At 43.8% G+C, this 18,935-nt stretch overlaps 2 long non-coding RNA genes across 3 annotated transcripts in view; one reads left to right on the top strand and one right to left on the bottom strand.

Annotated features, from left to right (window-relative positions):
- LOC130276038 (uncharacterized) overlaps positions 1 to 6,722 on the bottom strand; it is a 176,771-nt gene extending 170,049 nt beyond the window's left edge. The window contains exons 1-2 of the long non-coding RNA XR_008844993.1: positions 6,589 to 6,722; positions 1,210 to 1,281 (exon numbers count right to left, since the gene is read on the bottom strand). This is a non-coding gene — a long non-coding RNA (uncharacterized LOC130276038). The remainder of the gene's footprint in view (positions 1 to 1,209; positions 1,282 to 6,588) is intronic.
- A 55-nt stretch (positions 6,723 to 6,777) lies between these two features.
- The window catches only part of LOC130277608 (uncharacterized), a 33,293-nt gene continuing 21,135 nt past the window's right edge, over positions 6,778 to 18,935 (top strand). For both annotated transcript variants that reach the window (XR_008845491.1, XR_008845490.1), the window contains exon 1: positions 6,778 to 6,903. This is a non-coding gene — a long non-coding RNA (uncharacterized LOC130277608). The remainder of the gene's footprint in view (positions 6,904 to 18,935) is intronic.

The raw sequence follows: 18,935 nt of genomic DNA, 5'->3' as shown, positions 1-18,935 counted from the left end.
ACCATTGTCAGCAGTTTTGAGGGCTCAGAAATGCTGTCAGAACAGGTATGGTGAATAACATAACAATTTTGTAACAAAAGAATTGTCTATCCCAGTTTGGCTGTTTTTATGTTCATTCACTCTTTCAAAAATAGCATGATCAAAAAAGTAATACGTACAAACAACCCATCCCACGAAAAACAAGCACTTACACAGCTCCATTGGTAGATATCTAAAAAGCTATGCTTTTGAGACTATGGAAATATCAAAATAAATAGTTTCTTTGTTTTCTTTTTTTAAGTGTTAAAAGTTTTAATTGTGTGAGATAACTATATATATGTTTTAAGAATATACTTTGCATATTATTTATACTGCGCAGTGAATGCTATCAAGGCAAAACCCCAAAAGTACAGAATTGGGCAGGGGCGGACACAGAAGACAGCAGAGGGCCCCTGTGCAAAGAATATGCCTTCCCCCCCCCCCCCCCCCCCAGGTAATATGTTTGCTAGGTAAGCGGGTAGTACATTTGCAAGTAGTACATTTGCTAGTTAGGTAGGTAGAACATTTTTTAAGTAGGTAGGCAAGTAGTTAATTTGCAAGATATTTAGGCAGTTAGTAAGTTCAGTTGGTAGGAAGGCAGGTAAAAGGTTTGGTGCTAGGTAGGTAGGCAGGTATAAGTTTGGTTGGTAGGTGGGTAGCCACGCAACATTTGGTAGGTAGGCCCTTAGTCCAGTGTTTTCCAAACAGGCTTTGGCTGTTTGGGCATGCTGGGAGTTGTAGTTTTGCAACAGCTGGAGGCACCCTGGTTGGGAAACAATGGACTAAGGACCTACCTACCAAACCTGAGTGCCTCTGGCTGTTGCAGAACTAAAACTCCCAGCATGCCTGGACAACTAAAGTCCGGGGAATGGTAGGAGTTGTAGTTTTGCTACAGCCGGAGGAGCCCAGGTTGGAAAATACTGACTAAGGAGGTGTTTTCAAAACAGTGTCTCTCCAGGTGGTCCAAAACTACAACTCCCAGCATTCCCGGACAGTCTAGTAAATAGTGAGTACAGCTCTGGAGTATAATACAGGATATAAATCAGTACATAAGTAATGTAAAGTGACCCTACATTCACCGCAATAGTGACATCTTGTACAACGGGTGGCACCCATTGTGCAAAATCTAACTATTGCAATAAATGAAGGCTCACTTTACATTACTTATGGTGGAAGCAGCAGGTCACTCACCTCGTCTCCTAAGGAAACTTTTAGATTTGACTGTTGTGAGGCTCCTCAGGTTCTGTTATATGAATGGAGGCTCTGAAGTATAATACAGGATATAAATTAGGATCAGTACAGGATAAGTAATGTAATGTATGTACACAGTGACCTCACCAGCAGAATAGTGAGTACAGCTCTGGAGTATAATACAGGATATAAATTAGGATCAGTACAGGATAAGTAATGTAATGTATGTACACAGTGACCTCACCAGCAGAATAGTGAGTACAGCTCTGGAGTATAATACAGGATATAACTCAGGATCAGAACAGGATAAGTAATGTAATGTATGTACACAGTGACCTCACCAGCAGAATAGTGAGTACAGCTCTGGAGTATAATACAGGATATAACTCAGGATCAGTACAGGATAAGTAATGTAATGTATGTACACAGTGACCTCACCAGCAGAATAGTGAGTACAACTCTGGAGTATAATACAGGAAATAACTCAGGATCAGTACAGGATAAGTAATGTAAATGTGTGTACACAGTGACCTCACCAGTAGAATAGTGAGTACAGCTCTGGAGTATAATACAGGATATAACTCAGGATCAGTACAGGTAAGTAATGTAATGTATGTACACAGTGACCTCACCAGCAGAATAGTGAGTACAGCTCTGGAGTATAATACAGGATATAACTCAGGATCAGTACAGGATAAGTAATGTAATGTATGTACACAGTGACCTCACCAGCAGAATAGTGAGTACAGCTCTGGAGTATAATATAGGAAATAACTCAGGATCAGTACAGGATAAGTAATGTAATGTGTGTACACAGTGACCTCACCAGTAGAATAGTGAGTACAGCTCTGTAATATAATACAGGATATAACTCAGGATCAGTACAGGATAAGTAATGTAATGTATGTATACAGTGACCTCACCAGCAGAATAGTGAGTACAGCTCTGGAATATAATACAGGATATAACTATTATAATTACTTGGTTCACACTGAAAAATCTCCAGACAGAAATGCATTTCTGAGCGGATCTGCAAAAAGATCTGCACGGTCCTAGCGCCGCCCAAAGGGATCGCTTCTGGAGATTCATCAATGTGAACCAAGCCTTATACATGTGAGAAGGGGATTATACATGTGAGCAGGGGATTATTATAATCCTCCCCTCACATATATTTATCATATCTCCCTCACATGTATAATCTGATAATCCCCTCTCATGATAATCCCCTCACATATATAATATCATAATCAGATTATATGTGAGGGGATTATACATGTGAGGAGGGGATTATTATAATCCTCCCCTCACATACATATATATATATATATATATATTATTATCTCTCCCTTACATGTACAGTCTGATAATCCCCTCCTCACATTTATAGTCCCCTCACAAGTATAATCTTCTAATAAGATTATGTGAGGGGGTTATCAGACTATACATGTGAGGGAGAGATGATACATACATGTGAGGGGAGGATTATAATAATCATTATTATCCTCTACTCACATGCATAATTTCTCCCCCCCCCACACACAATCGCAACCCTGCAACACCCCCCACCCCCCCTGCCAAACAACCCTCTATCCCTCAACTCACATGTAATCCAGATGATATACCTGTCCATCTGGCGGTGAGTGACGCTGCAGCCTGGAGGCCGTGTGGGGGCTGTAAATCACTCATCGAGAGGAGCGGAGGACTCCTCTCTGCCCCGCTTCTTTCATCTCTATGATGCCCGCGGCCTGCCGTGACGTCACACATCACGTCAGCGGGCGTGACTATTTCCCAGGCAGCCAGAGCGGTCCTGGGATAGTGGCTGCCTGTGGAAGAATGACGGCGGAGGCGGCGGCAATGAGTTAAAAAAAAGGTAGCGGGCGGCGGCGGCAATAAATTAGAAAGAGGCCCCCTCCCTCCCGAAAAAGGTAGCGGGCGGCGGCGGTGGTGGTGGGCCCCCTCCCTCCCAGTCTAAAATTTTGATGCCTGGGCCGTCTGTTTCCCAGCCCGCCTGTCATAACCAGGGCCCCGCGTGGGGAAAAAGGGGCTAGCTGCTTTTGGGCCCCCAGGAATGAGAGGGCCGCACATTAAAGACGGGACTGGCCCCAGCGGTCAGTGAGTGACTGTCACTCACTGACTTGCTAACAGTTTGAGTTCCGGCTGGGCCCTCCTAGGCTCCTGGGCCCCTGTACAGCTGAACAGGCTGCACATATGGTATGTCCGCCCCTGGAATTGGGGTTGTTTCCAGTCCCTCACAAAATACATTTTTTAAAAAGATTTTTCAATACTTCATCATACTGTATGCCTTTCATAAAAATGCCATTAAAGACTATAAATGTTATTTTTTTTAAAACAAGCCTTTTAATTTTGCAAAGTGGCAGGATCATTACCAATGAGGTTTTTCTAAGGCACGATTATTGCTGCTTGAAAAAAAACAAGACTTTAGATGACTAAATCGAAAAGCGGTCATTCTCACAGTGCTGCCATGTGGACAGAGCATGTACTATGCTCCATGGTATCCCTGTGTAGGTATTACGTATACTGCTTTAGGCTATGTTCACAAACTGTAAATCAATAATAATAAACACTGGCACATAAGATTCTCTTTATCTTATGTTCACAAACTGCTTTTCGAGCCTTATATAAACCTTATTATCATCTGTTTTTGTGTTAGCTTACGTTTTTTTTTTTAGTCGTTTTTTGTATTAGGTACATTTTTTAGGTCCTGGATTCATGGACTGAATGCAGTCTAATAGTAAATGCGTTCAGCGCATTTGCAAGTGTTTACAGTTTTTTGTGGGACTCAAAAGCCAAGCTCTCGGTATGCAGGGGAACACACTGGCATACAGTTTGGCTGGTTTTCTGATGGTTACTAAACACGTAGGGTAATTTTCAAATGTGAACTTAGCCTTTCTACAGGGGACCGTTAGGACAATTAAAAAATATAGGATTGAGCCTGTGCACAGTTTTGTATACAGTACTCATGGGGTTAACTAGATACTGCTGCCTTTTAAGCCTCTCGGCACAGTGCGTCCTTATCTGTCATGCAGTACAAGGTGTGGACAGAATGTTAATTCCCATGTTATCTGTATGTGGGGACACTAGCTTCAGTCGTGTACATGTTCTGGTATCTACATATTTAGCTCATGGATTATGATGTTTTTAGGCTACTGTACACTACTTTTGGTGTGTGATTTTTATTTTTTTACATGTAATTATTTCCTTAATTTTTTTTTATCTGAAGAAGAAAAGTTCACAATAGATTAAAAAATGTCATCTTCTGCGCTGTGTAAACAAGGCCTTACATATGCTAATGTTTTTTTTTTTTATGGTTTAGAACACATGCTGTGGTACCTGTAGCAGAGAATACATGTCTCAAATCTAACTCCCATACAAGTAAGGAGCACTCCACAGGGTAGTACACAATTCGTGATTTATTCATCCAGCTAATAACAGCAATGTACTGCTTTAAGCAATGGGAAAAAAATACTGCATTGGCAGTGGGGATGGGGCTGTCTAATCTTTTGTTCTTGGGCAGATAAGCAGTTATGTCAAGTGGTGCTGCAGCTCCATGTATTTCTCCCATATGCTAACAATCTTTGTCAATGGAGGGCTGCACAAGTTGGTACACTAGCTGGAACCCATGTGGCACATCCCAGTGTACTGTGGGAACCAGACACAGGTAAATGAGGGGAAGGTGCAACACAATTTAAGGGTGGGTTCACACTACGTTTTGTCCCATACGGGAGCGCATACGGCAGGAGGGAGCTAAAAGCTCGCGCTCCCGTATGTAACCGTATGCGCTCCCGTATGCCATTCTCTTCAATGAGCCGACCGGAGTGAAACGTTCGGTCCGGTCGGCTCATTTTTGCGCCGTATGCGCTTTTACAACCGGACCTAAAACCGTGGTTGACCACGGTTTTAGGTCCGGTTGTAAAAGCGCATACGGCGCAAAAATGAGCCGACCGGACCGAACGTTTCACTCCGGTCGGCTCATTGAAGTGAATGGCATACGGGAGCGCATACGGTCACATACGGGAGCGCGAGGTTTTAGCTCCCTCCTGCCGTATGCGCTCCCGTATGGGACAAAACGTAGTGTGAACCCAGCCTTACTTGGAAAACTTCCAATGTTAAATAACAGTAAGGCCGGGTTCACACAGCGGAAAATGTGCGGAATATGTGGACGTTCGACACATTTTCCCAATCTGGTGGGTGCCAGGAATGCTCGGAAATGTACTGTCTCAAAGATGTCAATACCTTTTTGAGCAAAATCTGCACAGACATCTCTATTCTTTTTGCATATGCTGGAGAAACATCTGGCACGGAAATTCCGTCGTGTGTACAGTGCTGCAGAATGCAATTGAATTCCCAGGCTGATACACCATTCAACCGCTGTCTTCTAGTGCGTGAAGAGTAGAGATGCTTGTTACAATGTATCAGTGACTAAATAAACTTGACTTTGAATTGTGTTTCTTGTTTAGGAGTTCTGGACTCAGCAGTGGGTTTTATCTATTGGTCCTCATGTAGAGAATAGCTTGACTTCCTTGAGAATGAGTCTATGACTAGTGGGAACTCTCTAGAGCAACTCCAGTATCATACTCACTGAATAAGGGACTTCTCAGGGATGTATCTGAGTTAACTTGACGACTGTAGCACAGGATCCCATACCATCAGAGTTTGTCTTGCTGAGACACCTTTCAGCTGGCGCACAATGATGAGTGTCCCCTGACTTTTTCTCTGTTGTCAGGCCCTTTTGATTAACTTCTCCTGAAAGCTCCCTTTTGAGTGTAGTGAACACCCTTTCAGCATGGATTAGGCTAGGTGACAGACCTGGTTTCTTTCTCTTGGGCATTTTTGGAAAAAAACAAACCAGTGTAAACCCACCCTAAATGAAGTAGTGCACATTTTTCTGTGAGGTGTAAATCCAGCCTAGTTGTTAATAAGTCACTCAAACCCACAGCTCATTCTGAGCAGGACACCTTTTAAACCAGAAATACAAAATAACAGATCCATCAACAGCAGCTTACCAGCAGTTTCTATCTACGTAGAAACATATTCTGCACTGCACAAGGTAAAATATAACTGAAAATAGCCAGTCATGTACTGACAATATATTCAAAAGATGTTAAGAGTTTAATATTTGTTACCGTATATACTCGAGTATAAGACGAGTTTTTCAGCATGATTTTTCGTGCTGAAAACGCCCCCCCCCCCTCGGCTTATACTCAAGTGAACTCTCTGCCTGTCAATCCCTTTCAGTGGTCAGCCATCGGCTGTCCGGGCATGCTGGGAGTTGTAGTTTTGAAGCATCTGGAGCTCCGCAGTTTGAGGGCCACTGCGGCCTTCGTCATCATCTAGACCACCCATTAGTTTTCTACTCACATCCCCTCGGTGGGAAGGAAGGGGGAGCTGGTCCGGGCCATCTATGCTGCAAGGACCGTCCGGTGGGGAGGGTTAGTCGTTCCGGGCTGTCCATCTTGACCAGGAGGCCCTGACGACGCACATGGACATCCCTGCGCATGAATGTCCCTGTGCGTCGTCGTCAAGGCAACGTCACTAGTCCGGGGCCAGCCCAGAGCGGAGAAGAGGGCCTCTTGGTGAAGATGGACAGCCTGGAATGACTAACCCTCCCCACCGGACGGTCCCTGCAGCTTAGATGGCCCGGACCAGCTCACCCTTCCTTCCCACCAAGGGGAGGTGAGTAGAAAACTAAAGGGGGGTTCTGGATGATGACGAAGGCCCGGCAGTGGTCTTCAACCTGCGGACCTCCAGATGTTTCAAAACTACAACTCCCAGCATGCCCGGACAGCCGATGGCTGTCCGGGCATGCTGGGAGTTGTAGTTTTGCAACATCTGGAGGTCCTCAGGTTGAAGACCACTGATTGAAGGGATTGACAGGTGGTGATGATGAAGGGGGGGGGGGATGATGACAGAGTGATGTTGACGGGGGTCTGGATGATGACAGGGTGATAATGACCGAGGTCTGGATGATGACAGGGTGTTAATGACGGGGGTCTGGATGATGACAGAGGGGTATGATGTATTTCCCACCCTAGGCTTATAGTCGAGTCAATTACTTTTCCTGGGTTTTTGGGGTGAAATTAGGGGCCTCGGCTTATATTCGGGTCGGCTTATACTCGAGTATATACGGTAACTATATAGCCAATATTAATCAAACATGAAGCTTTTTCTTTAACTATTAGAAGTGGATCTGTTTGCACTGGATCTACTCAGACACATTTGCATCTGTCTCACTGACACTGAACAGACTATACAGAATTTATCTCTCCCTTTTTATATTTTACATAAAGATAAACACAAAGATCCATTCATGCAGACAGAGTTTAACAGTTCACATAATGAAAAGTTTACTGACTATGTACTTGAAAAAGACATTCAGGAACAAACAGCCATTATTACTATAAACTAGCCCCAAGTGTGCATTGTACACTTACTCTCTGTGTAAAGTCATCCAGCATTTATATACATAAAAGCTGTTTATTTCAGGCCTATTTACATAGTACTAAGTGTCCTTTAATGTCTGGCCTTGTAATTTTCGAATAAATATTGTTTGGAGAAAAAATGAAAGAGACATACTAATGCATTTTTTATACATTTGATGTTCAGTGCTAGACTGAACAAAGAAAAAGCTTTATTCTACTGTATTATAATTTATCATTTCTGTTCTCTGTTTTTCCAATCGATGTAATTGTGTAAAAAAAAAAAAAAAAAAATGGAGCTTAAAAACTGAGTTAAAAAAAACAAAACATAATCACTATTTTAGGAATATTGACCAATAGTTGCATTTTTTTAAAGATATTTCACAAGTACATTTTGTAACCTTTTTCCAGTGTGATTATGGTGCTTCACCTTCAGTGGTATGTAAATATAGCCTTTAAAGGGCTACTCCACCCCTAGACATCTTATCCCCTATCCGAAGGATAGGGGATAAGATGTCAGACCGCGGGTGTCCCGTTGCTGGGGACCCCCGGGATCTCGGCTGCAGCACCCACCTCAACGGCTTACGGCAACGCTGGAGGCTTTGGGTCCCTCCTATAGACTTGCATTGAGGGGCGGGCGTGATGTCACACGGGGTGAAGTCGTGATGTCACGCTCTTCCACTCGCGTGGTCGGGATCCGAAGCCTCCAGCGTTGCCGGAAGCCGTTGAGGTGGGTGCTGCAGCCGAGATCCCGGGGGTCCCCAGCAGTGGGCCCCCCGCGATCTGACATCTTTATCCCCTATCCTTCGGATAAAAGAAAACCGGAATTTTGCAATTTTTGGAAGGTTTCATTTTCACAAAATTTTGGAATGTAATGTGACAAAAAAGCAGCAAATTTAGATTCTTTTTCTATGTTTACACCGTTCACCATATGGGATAATTAACATTATATTTTAATAGTTCAGACATCTATGCAATTGGTGATACCAAATATGTTTATACATTATTTTAATGCTTTTGTGGGGGGTAAAATGGGAAAAACTGACGTTTTACCTTTTTATTGGGGGAGGGGATTTTTCTAATTTTTTTACTTTTATTATTATTATTATTATTATTATTATTATTTTTATTAATTTGCTCCGGTCTGCTCGATCTCAGACCAGAACAGAAGACCTCAGGAGACGGCCGGAGATAGGTGAGGGGACCTCTGGCCGCCATTACAGATGATCGAGCGGTCCGATCATCCATATTAAGTGCCGCACTGCCGCAGATGCCGTGATCTGCATTGATCACGGCATCTGAGGGGTTAATGGCGGACATCAATATGATGTCCACCATTACTGCTGATAGCAACCGGGACCTGCCACTCATGACTGCCACCTGCCGGTCATGTTTCTCATGACGTATATGTACGTTATGGTGCGTTAAGTACCACGGCACCATGACGTACATAAGCATCCGACGTCATGAAGCGGTTAAAGAGTACATGTCATATCTCACAACAAAACCCAAAATGTTATATGTTACTCAGTACCTAATCCTGATTGTCTATATATAATTTTATGCGTCTAGCACCTGTAGTTCTCTCACAAATACTTTCTTTTTGTTGCACACTTGGTTTGTCATTCTATGCTCTGAAGGGGACGTGTCCTCACTATGCATGGCCCATCTTCCTCCCTGAATCTGCTGTGCTGTGCTGGATCTTTTAATCCAATCACTGCAGGCATCTCTGTAACCCACTTCTCTATGCTGCAGTCTTATGACAGAAGTGAGCACACAGGAGTACTAGTCCCGCCCTCACTTACTGGACATTGTCCATGCCTGTGCTTCATCTAGGACTAAGACGCTGCAGCTGGAAAGAATTATGTTCTGGATGGTATGGGGACCCATAGTTGTCTTTATTTATTTATTTTTTTTTTTTACAAGCCATGATTCCTAATCAAAGGACATAAAGTTTTCTTATGAAATATATTAAGAAGGTTAACGTTTTGCCAAGATGTTCAACACATAAATTTTTTGAATCTGACAGTGCCCATTTAAGTTTAACCCCTTAAGGACTGAGCCCTTTTTCACCTTAAGGACTCGGCCATTTTTTGCAAATCTGACCACTGTCACTTTAAACATTAATAACTCTGGAATGCTTTTAGTTATCATTCTGATTCCGAGATTGTTTTTTCGTGACATATTCTACTTTAACGTAGTGGTAAAATTTTTTGGTAACTTGCATCCTTTCGTGAAAAATCCCAAAATTTGATGAAAAATTTGAAAATTTAGCATTTTTCTAACTTTGAAGCTCTCTGCTTGTAAGGAAAATGGATATTCCAAATAATTTTTTTTTTATTCACATATACAATATGTCTACTTTATATTTGCATCATAAAATTGATGAGTTTTTACTTTTGGAAGACACCAGAGGGCTTCAAAGTTCCGCAGCAATTTTCCAATTTTTCACAAAATTTTGAAACTCGCTTTTTTTCAGGGACCAGTTCAGGTTTGAAGTGGATTTGAAGGGTCTTCATATTAGAAATACCCCATAAATGACCCCATTATAAAAACTGCACCCCCAAAAGTATTCAAAATGACATTCAGTAAGCGTTTTAACCCTTTACGGGTTTCACAGGAATAGCAGCAAAGTGAAGGAGAAAATTCACAATCTTCATTTTTTACACTCGCATGTTCTTGTAGACCCAATTTTTGAATTTTTGCAAGGGCTAAAAAGGAGAAAATTTTTACTTGTATTTGAAACCCAATTTCTCTCAAGTAAGCACATACCTCATATGTCTATGTAAAGTGTTCGGCGGGCGCAGTAGAGGGCTCAGAAGGGAAGGAGCGTCAAATGGTTTTTGGGGGGCATGTCACCTTTAGGAAGCCCCTATGGTGCCAGAACAGCAAAAAAAAACACATGGCATACCATTTTGGAAACTAGACCCCTCGGGGAACGTAACAAGGGGTAATGTAAACCTTAATACCCCACAGGTGATTCACGACTTTTGCATATGTAAAAAAAAAAAATTTTTTTTTACCTAAAATGCTTGGTTTCCCTAAAGTTTTACATTTTCAAAAAGGGTAATAGCAGAAAATACCCCCCAAAATTTGAAGCCCAATTTCTCCCGATTCAGAAAACACCCCATATGGGGGTGAAAAGTGCTCTGCTGGCGCACTACAGGTCTCAGAAGAGAAGGAGTCACATTTGGCTTTTTTGAAGGAAATTTTGCTCTGGGGGCATGCCACATTTAGGAAGCCCCTATGGTGCCAGGACAGCAAAAAAAAAACACATGGCACACCATTTTGGAAACTAGACCCCTCGGGAAACGTAACAAGGGGCAAAGTGAACCTTAATACCCTACAGGTGTTTCACGACTTTTGCATATGTAAAAAAAAATAAAAAAATTTACCTAAAATGCTTGGTTTCCCAAAAAATGTACTTTTATACAAAGGGTTAAAGCAGAAAATACCCCCCAAAATTTGAAGCCCAATTTCTCCCGATTCAGAAAACACCCCATATGGGGGTGAAAAGTTCTCTGCTGGTGCACTACAGGTCTCAGAAGAGAAGGAGTCACATTTGGCTTTTTTAAAGCAAATTTTGCTCTGGGGGCATGCCGCATTTAGGAAGCCCCTATGGTGCCAGGACCGCAAAATAACCGCACATGGCATACCATTTTGGAAACTAGAGCCCTCGGGGAATGTAACAAGGGGTTAAGTGAACCTTAATACCCCACAGGCGTTTCACGACTATTGCATATGTAAAAAAAATAAAAAATTTTTTACCTAAAATGCTTCTTTTCCCAAAAACTTTACATTTTTAAAAAGGGTAAAAGCAGAAAATACTCCCCAAAATTTGAATCCCAATTTCTCCCGAGTACGGCGATACCCCATATGTGACCCTTAACTGTTGCCTTGAAATACGACAGGGCTCCAAAGTGAGAGCGCCATGCGCATTTGAGGCCTAAATTAGGGATTGCATAGGGGTGGACATAGGGGTATTCTACGCCAGTGATTCCCAAACAGGGTGCCTCCAGCTGTTGCAAAACTCCCAGCATGCCTGGACAGTCAACGGCTGTCCGACAATACTGGGAGTTGTTGTTTTGCAACAGCTGGAGGCTCCGTTTTGGAAACCGTGGCGTACCAGACGTTTTTCATTTTTATTGGGGAGGGGAGGGGGGCTGTGTAGGGGTATGTGTATATGTAGTGTTTTTTTTACTTTTTATTTTATGTTTTGTTAGTGTAGTGTTAGTGTAGTGTTTTTAGGGTACAGTCGCACGGGCGGGGGTTCTCAGTAGTTTCTTGCTGGCAGTTTGAGCTGTTGCAGAAAATTAGCTGCAGCTCAAACTTGCAGCCCGATACTTACTGTAATCCTCCGCCCATGTGAGTGTACCCTGTACATTCACATTGGGGGGGACATACAGCTGTTGCAAAACTACAACTCCCAGCATGCGCTGACAGACTGTACATGCTGAGAGTTTTAGTTTTGCAACAGCTGTAGGCACACTGGTTATGTATCACAGAGTTTGTGACCTTACTCAGTGTTTCAAAACCAGTGTGCCTCCAGCTGTTGCAAAACTATAACTCCCAGCATGTACGGTGCATGGTGTAAGGTGACTGCTGGGAGTTGTAGTTTGCAACAGCTGGAGGCACACCGGTCGTGAAACACTGAGTTAGGTAAAAAAAAAAAACTCTAAGTTTCACAACCAGTGTGCCTTCAGCTGTTGCAAAACTACAACTCTCAGCAGTCACCGACAGCCAACGGGCATGCTGGGAGTTGTAGTTATGCAACCAGCAGATGCACCACTACAACTCCCAGCATGCACTTTAGCTGTTTGTGCAAGCTGGGAGTTGTAGTTATACAACAGCTGAAGGTACACTTTTCCATAGAAAAAATGTGCCTCCAGCTGTTGCAAAACCATAAGTCCCAGCATGCCTATAATGGAATGCTGGGAGTTGTGGTGGTCTGCCTCCTGCTGTTGCATAACTACAGCTCCCAGCATGCCCTTTTTGCATGCTGGGAGCTGTTGCTAAGCAACAGCAGGAGGCTGTAACTCACCTCCTGCTGCTGCTCCATCGCAGGCTGTCCCTCGCCGCCGCCGTCGCTCCTGGGGCCCCGATCCCTACATGGACGCCGGGGATCGGGGTCCCCAGCCCCGGGGTCGTCTTCCCGCACCCGCTCACGCCCTCCGGAAGAGGGGCGGAGCGGGTGCGGGAGTGACGCCCGCAGCAGGCGCCCTGATTGGTCGGCCGGTAATCCGGCAGATGAATCAGGGCGATCGTGAGGTGGCACCAGTGCCACCTCCCCCCTGCAGGCTCTGGCTGTTCGGGGCCGTCAGAGACGGCCCCGAACAGCCAGTAATTCCGGGTCACCGGGTCACTGGATACCCGATTGACCCGGAATCGCCGCAGATCGCTGGACTGAATTGTCCAGCGATCTGCGGCGATCGCCGACATGGGGGGGCATAATGACCCCCCTGGGCGATATGCCAGGATGCCTGCTGAATGATTTCAGCAGGCATCCGGCTCCGGTCCCCAACCGGCTAGCGGTGGGGACCGGAATTCTCACGGGCGTATGGATACGCCCTTTGTCCTTAAGGACTCAGGATGCAGGGCGTATCCATACGCCCTGCATCCTTAAGAGGTTAAGGGTATATGCACATGGGCAAAAATGTGTGGCTTTTGTTACTGAATCCATGATGATTTCGGTTTTACCTAAAAAAAAAAAAAATGGTGTTTAATGGGATACATGGTTCTGTGTTGAGAAAGTAGTGACATGTCTTTTTCTTCTACTCTGTCCTGCCTTAAGCTTCTATTAAAAACAATGGGATCTTCATGTCGCACCCTGTCATGTGGGCTGCAGTTCAGAGAACCACAGTACAGTAAGGTTTTGCTCATGTACACATACCCTAATGTGTCAGTTTTACATTCATCATTCTGTGTTGATTGATTTCTAAATCTTTATAGCAGTCTGATGCCTGTTTGTTCTAAGTTTCAAGTCCTATAAAAAACACAAAAAAGAGGACCTGTGGTCAACCCCCCATGAAGATGTTATTCTCATTGAATAGCTTAGGATCACACACCTTTTTACAGTTTATTGATATGCACTTCTGTTCCTGAGATATGTGGGTTTATATTTTGTCTGAAAATTCAGGAAATCGTTCAGATAGGCGTAAATTTAATTTTAACCTTTTCAGGGCTGGGCTTTTTTTTGAGGATATGTTTTTTCCTCCTCACTTTCAACATTCACACCCCCTGACTGTATAATCCCACCCATCATCTGATATTCATTCCTATTACTAAAATTAAATTCAAGCCCATGATACTGTAAAAAGGTGTTTGATCAGGGTACCCTAAGCTAGGATCAGGAGAGAAAACTGTCAGCTGAACGGATGCTTGACCAACAGTTATTGAAAGTGCATGGCCACCTTATTAAAATAAGAACAATAGTTTGATATATATTTCACGTCACTCACCAGATGGGTGAGTATGCACTTTCATAACCTATTGGTATACAACCCCACAATCAGGGACCACAAAGAAACCACTCCAATATTAGAATGACACTTGACGACAAGAAAGAAAGCGCTCATTTTGTGTACTGGCTTACATATGACTGGCACAGACAGATGTATATAGTGTACACTACATTAGGGGTTGGTGAATAAAGCAGCTTATTCACTTCCTTGCTAGTTCATCAATAGATGAATTCCATTTCATGCCCTGGGGCAAATCACAACATCTAAATGAAAGTAGAAACTGTATATTGATCATACATATATAAGTAAATAAATAAAAAAAAACAGTTTTTTGTGGATGTTGAAATCTACCAATTAAAAATCAACATCATGCCATTTGAACTGGCTTTGCACTGCAATATCCAGCACATTATCCAGCCAATGCCCCCAGTGATACACCAAGGATCACTTTCCAATATGTTCATTTGAAAACATGCTTCTGTCACTGCCAATAGAAAGCCACTCTGTGCGGAATGGATCAGTGAACAGCTATTAGGGCCCATTTACTCTATGGAAGTTCCAAGTGGAAAAGCTTGAATGACCAAGATGCGCATTGGTGAAGGTCTCAGCCACTACAAGTGCCCAGGTTACTAGCTCTTCTTCCTAGGTGCCCAGAGGGCATTGTATTGAGAGTGTTCTTGGCCACTCCCCTCTTTCTATGATTGATATCTTTAGTATTTGTAATGTCCCAGTACAGGTACATGGTCCTATACTACCTGTAGGCCCTGTCAGGTTGAGTCCCTCAGTGACCTGGGGGCTCCCCTGCAGAGTCTCCCTTTGTTTTCTCCCTGTTGTTTTATATGGTGTGTGTATCACTTTAATGCATAGACAGGATCCCTATGTCTAGATAGTATACAGGACCGGTGGGAGGTCTCAAGGACCTGTGAGTAAGCCTGTCAAATGTTAAGTTATGTAGTAGTCACCTGGTTTGTTGTCACATGTACTCCCAGAGAGCACCAGTTTAACCTATGACCCACAGCTTGACCAATGGGCTTTAGCCCAGCCCCCCACTATATAAAGGGGCAGCCATTGCAATTAGCTCCTTTTTTCCTCAGACTCTTCTGAGAGTAACATCTAAGTCTTTGCTGAGGCAGCTACCAGAGTTCTCAGCACAAGGGTTCAGCGTCTGGAAGGCCACAAAGCTAAAGTCTACCCAGTAAGTCGACAAGTCTATGTCTGCTGTCACTGAAACTAGTCAAGTCCTGCACATAGTCAAGAAAAGTCTAATTACAAGTCAAGTTTATTACAAGTATTGGTCCAACAAGCTGCGAGGTCCTCTGGGTCCTGGCCACCTCTCTGGGAAATCTGGCCTTAGCTGTGAAGAAAATTACACCTGTCTTCTACTCAGTAAAGCCTCCATTTGACCATAACTGGTTGTGGACTCTTTATGCACTACTAGCCCGTAAGGTAGACGAGAATCCGAGCGCGTGGTGTTCCGGAACACGAAAACCACACTGGCGTCACGAACCCATAGGGGTTAATACCATCTGACCCCGGTGTTAATAACATCTGATCCCACCACTCTCACCGCAACACCCGTGGTCCAGCCATTCACAAAAGTGGCTCACCGCACATTTAATCAGGAGACCACTCAAGCTATCAGTCATAGCTGAGAGAAGGGACCCAAAAAACTCTCATTACAGAACCATCTGGGCACCTAAGAAGGAGATCCCACCCCCTGGGCACTTGAGGAGTCAGCTTCAATATTCAACAATGTTTATCTCAGTAATGCAAGCTGCATGACAAGGCATTATGTATGAACTTACTGACCCTCCCTGACCCCTATATGGGCCTGTCAGTCATTTTTCAAGTAGAGAGTTCTTTCTGAGATTCACTGGTCTTAGAATATGTGGTAAGCTTGTGGGGGTGTAGGGTATATGGGGTGTAGCTGTGCAGTGACTAAAGGGTGTTTGGTTAACCCTTAACACTCGTGACGCCAGGGTGAGGGCTCCTCTTTATATACTTGTCCTATCGCCACCCGTCCCAAGAGCGATAGGGAGGGATAATAAATGATTGTCCACAACCGGAGTTTTCAGAAAACTGTCGGAACTTTTACTGCAGGTTTTATGCAGAGTTAAACAAGAACAGTCTTTGTACAAGAAGAGTCTATTAGGATCCTGACAGTTGGTTGGGGCCTGGTGAGTTTTAAGCTCAGGAGATTTATATGCGCTGTTCCGCTGGTTTTAGGGGATTTAGTTTAGGTCCAGCAGTCACGCAGACTTTAGCAGGGAGTTGTATTGTAACTCACGATTTGGTAAGTTGCGGTATTGTCAGGCTTTGGCCTGGTCTTGTCTTTGAAAGTTGCACGGATCTCTCCTCTCTGCTAGTCCGGAACCCAAGAGAGTGAGGATTGGCTGGCAGCTCCCTTATATGGGCAGGGGCTGGCCTTGAGCTCATTGGTCCATGCCATCTGTCAGTCACTTTACACAAGGGATTATGGTCTAAACATGCGACCACACCCGTGACCTAGGAAGGTCCTTTAGCATACCCTAAGAGAATTAACATTAGTCACATGACCGAAGGTCCTGCGACACTATATACACAATTAAATATACACTCAAACATCACAAAATTAAAGAAGGAAGAGGTGACTAGGGGCTATCCCTCCAGGAGAACCCTACCGGAACGGAGTAACTCTGGATTTGGGGACCACCATACAAGGTACGGTATACTATACGGTACCGGGACACCACAAACCCCCTTACTTAAGATAAGTCGACCTCGACGTCTGTCCCCTAAGGCAGAGGGACGAAGGGCAACAGTTACTTTTTAACAGTCCTGGGCATAATTCTTCAAATGTCCATTATTCAGGCTGTATGAACACAACAAGATCATTTAACTTTTGAGGTATAAACATAAGTACAGATAAACTCACAGGATTATGCTGTTCACAAATTTAGTGACAGGATGACACTATAAGACATTGGATACATCCTAACACTTTTACTCACTTTGTTTTCTCTTTCTATTTTCTCTGACTGACTAGAAACATTATAAATCTCACTTGACACATTTTTCTTTTCTTTTACCACATTTGTTACCTGTTTAGTACACTGAAGTTATACTGGCTTGCCTGTGGCTGTCTACCAATAACTAGCTACTAGGGTCCATTGGCTACACGCTCTTATCCCTAGAACTCAACAGATAAACCTTACTTAGGTTACCTTTTTAAATACGTGTATAATTATTAGCTTACAGGAGCGCCTTCTGGGAAGGAAGAGCATTCTGAACATGTAAAGAGAAGAACGTTAGTGTACATAATAGTGTCAGGAATTGAAAAATGACATAGGCTACAATCCCTAAAGTTTTGTTTTTAATTACTTAGAATGTGAGATATTTTTGTTTGCAGTACTAAGTTAGAGTGAGGTAAGTACACTTGAGTGATTATTTGATGTACTATGTGTACAGGTACTATTTGGGATGTCAGTCTTGGTATCTTAAGGATGGTTTACCCTGAGTCGACCTTTGAGAAGGTGTTAGTGAGGGGTGACAGAAATTTTACTCCCAGAGGAGCTGAGAGAGCCACCTATTTACAACTACTGCAACACCTATTTTTCTCTTTTTTTTTTTTTTATGTACACGTGCATAAAGCTACATTTTTCGTGTACAAGAACCAGTTACATCTGGTTCAACCTGAGAACAACATTTATTGAAATTACAACAAGTTCCAGGTGCATTCACCTGATAAGTGCAATTAGGTAAGTAAATAATATATGACTATTAGGTTATATGCATTTGAACAGACACGCAAGGATCATCAGTCCACCTGCACTAGGAGTCCCTAGAACATGGCTAGCACAGTTTAGCCGGGCACACACTTACGAATCTCCTAAGGGCTAGGAGTCTCTTGACCCAAGGGTCAGGCACAAGCTTGATGGTTACCTAGATAACTTAAACTTACTTAGCAAAGTTCTGCTAGATGCTTCCTTAAATGTTGCGTCAGTCTGTGGAGACAAAAACTGGAATTACACATAAGTGTCAACCCTTAGAAAAATCTCTTTTGGTGACGTCCCGCTCCTCTTGCAGAATCCCTGCCCCTCTTAACTTCAGAACTTGGCAAGGAGTCCCTGACGTGGTTGATAGTGGTGTCCCACACCACATTAGAGAGGGTAGAGTGGGACACTGAAGGGTTAACATTGATCATGTAATTAATGGCCGCTGCTGACGATGCCAATGGCACAATGGTTAGTGCCGGTTGATCCAGTCCCACCTCTTTGTCTGGAGTGGGCCGCAGCACTTTTGTTGGTGCCTGATGGGCAGGCAAAACCTCCGGGCAGGGAGTTAGCCTAGGCATGGTTGTTGGTGCCCGCAGTTTAGGCCTCACCTCCTCGGTAGGAGTAGGCCTGGGCACTTTGCTGAAAATAGAGGTATGCGGCTGCTGCTGTAGAGACTCCCTCTCTGTAGGCTCTTAGGTGGAAGCAACAGGACAGGCCATTTCAGAATCAGCTGGAAGGGGTCCGCCTCCCAATCTTCGTAAGGGAAGTACTGGAAAGGAAGCTGGGTAGGAGTTGCAGGTCTGGTGACCGCAGCAGCCCACTCTCCTCGCAGACCCTGGACAGGTGTATATTCAACTATTTCACCCACCTCCAACGAATGGAACTTCTTGTCGATGTAAGGCCTTTGGACAGCTCAACGGTTTACGAGAATGGTATAGACGGTTTGGCAATCAATGAGGGTACCATAACCTCTGACCTTGTTGAACTTGGCCACCGTGGCGTGGCAGCACTCTAAAGGCTTTTCCCCTTCTCGGATCATCTCTGGTTCGTCCCCGAATGTCCATTTAGGCTAA

Source organism: Hyla sarda, chromosome 6, assembly GCF_029499605.1.
Source record: "Hyla sarda isolate aHylSar1 chromosome 6, aHylSar1.hap1, whole genome shotgun sequence".
Taxonomy (NCBI): domain Eukaryota; kingdom Metazoa; phylum Chordata; class Amphibia; order Anura; family Hylidae; genus Hyla; species Hyla sarda.
This window is presented reverse-complemented; position numbering and strand designations above follow the sequence as displayed.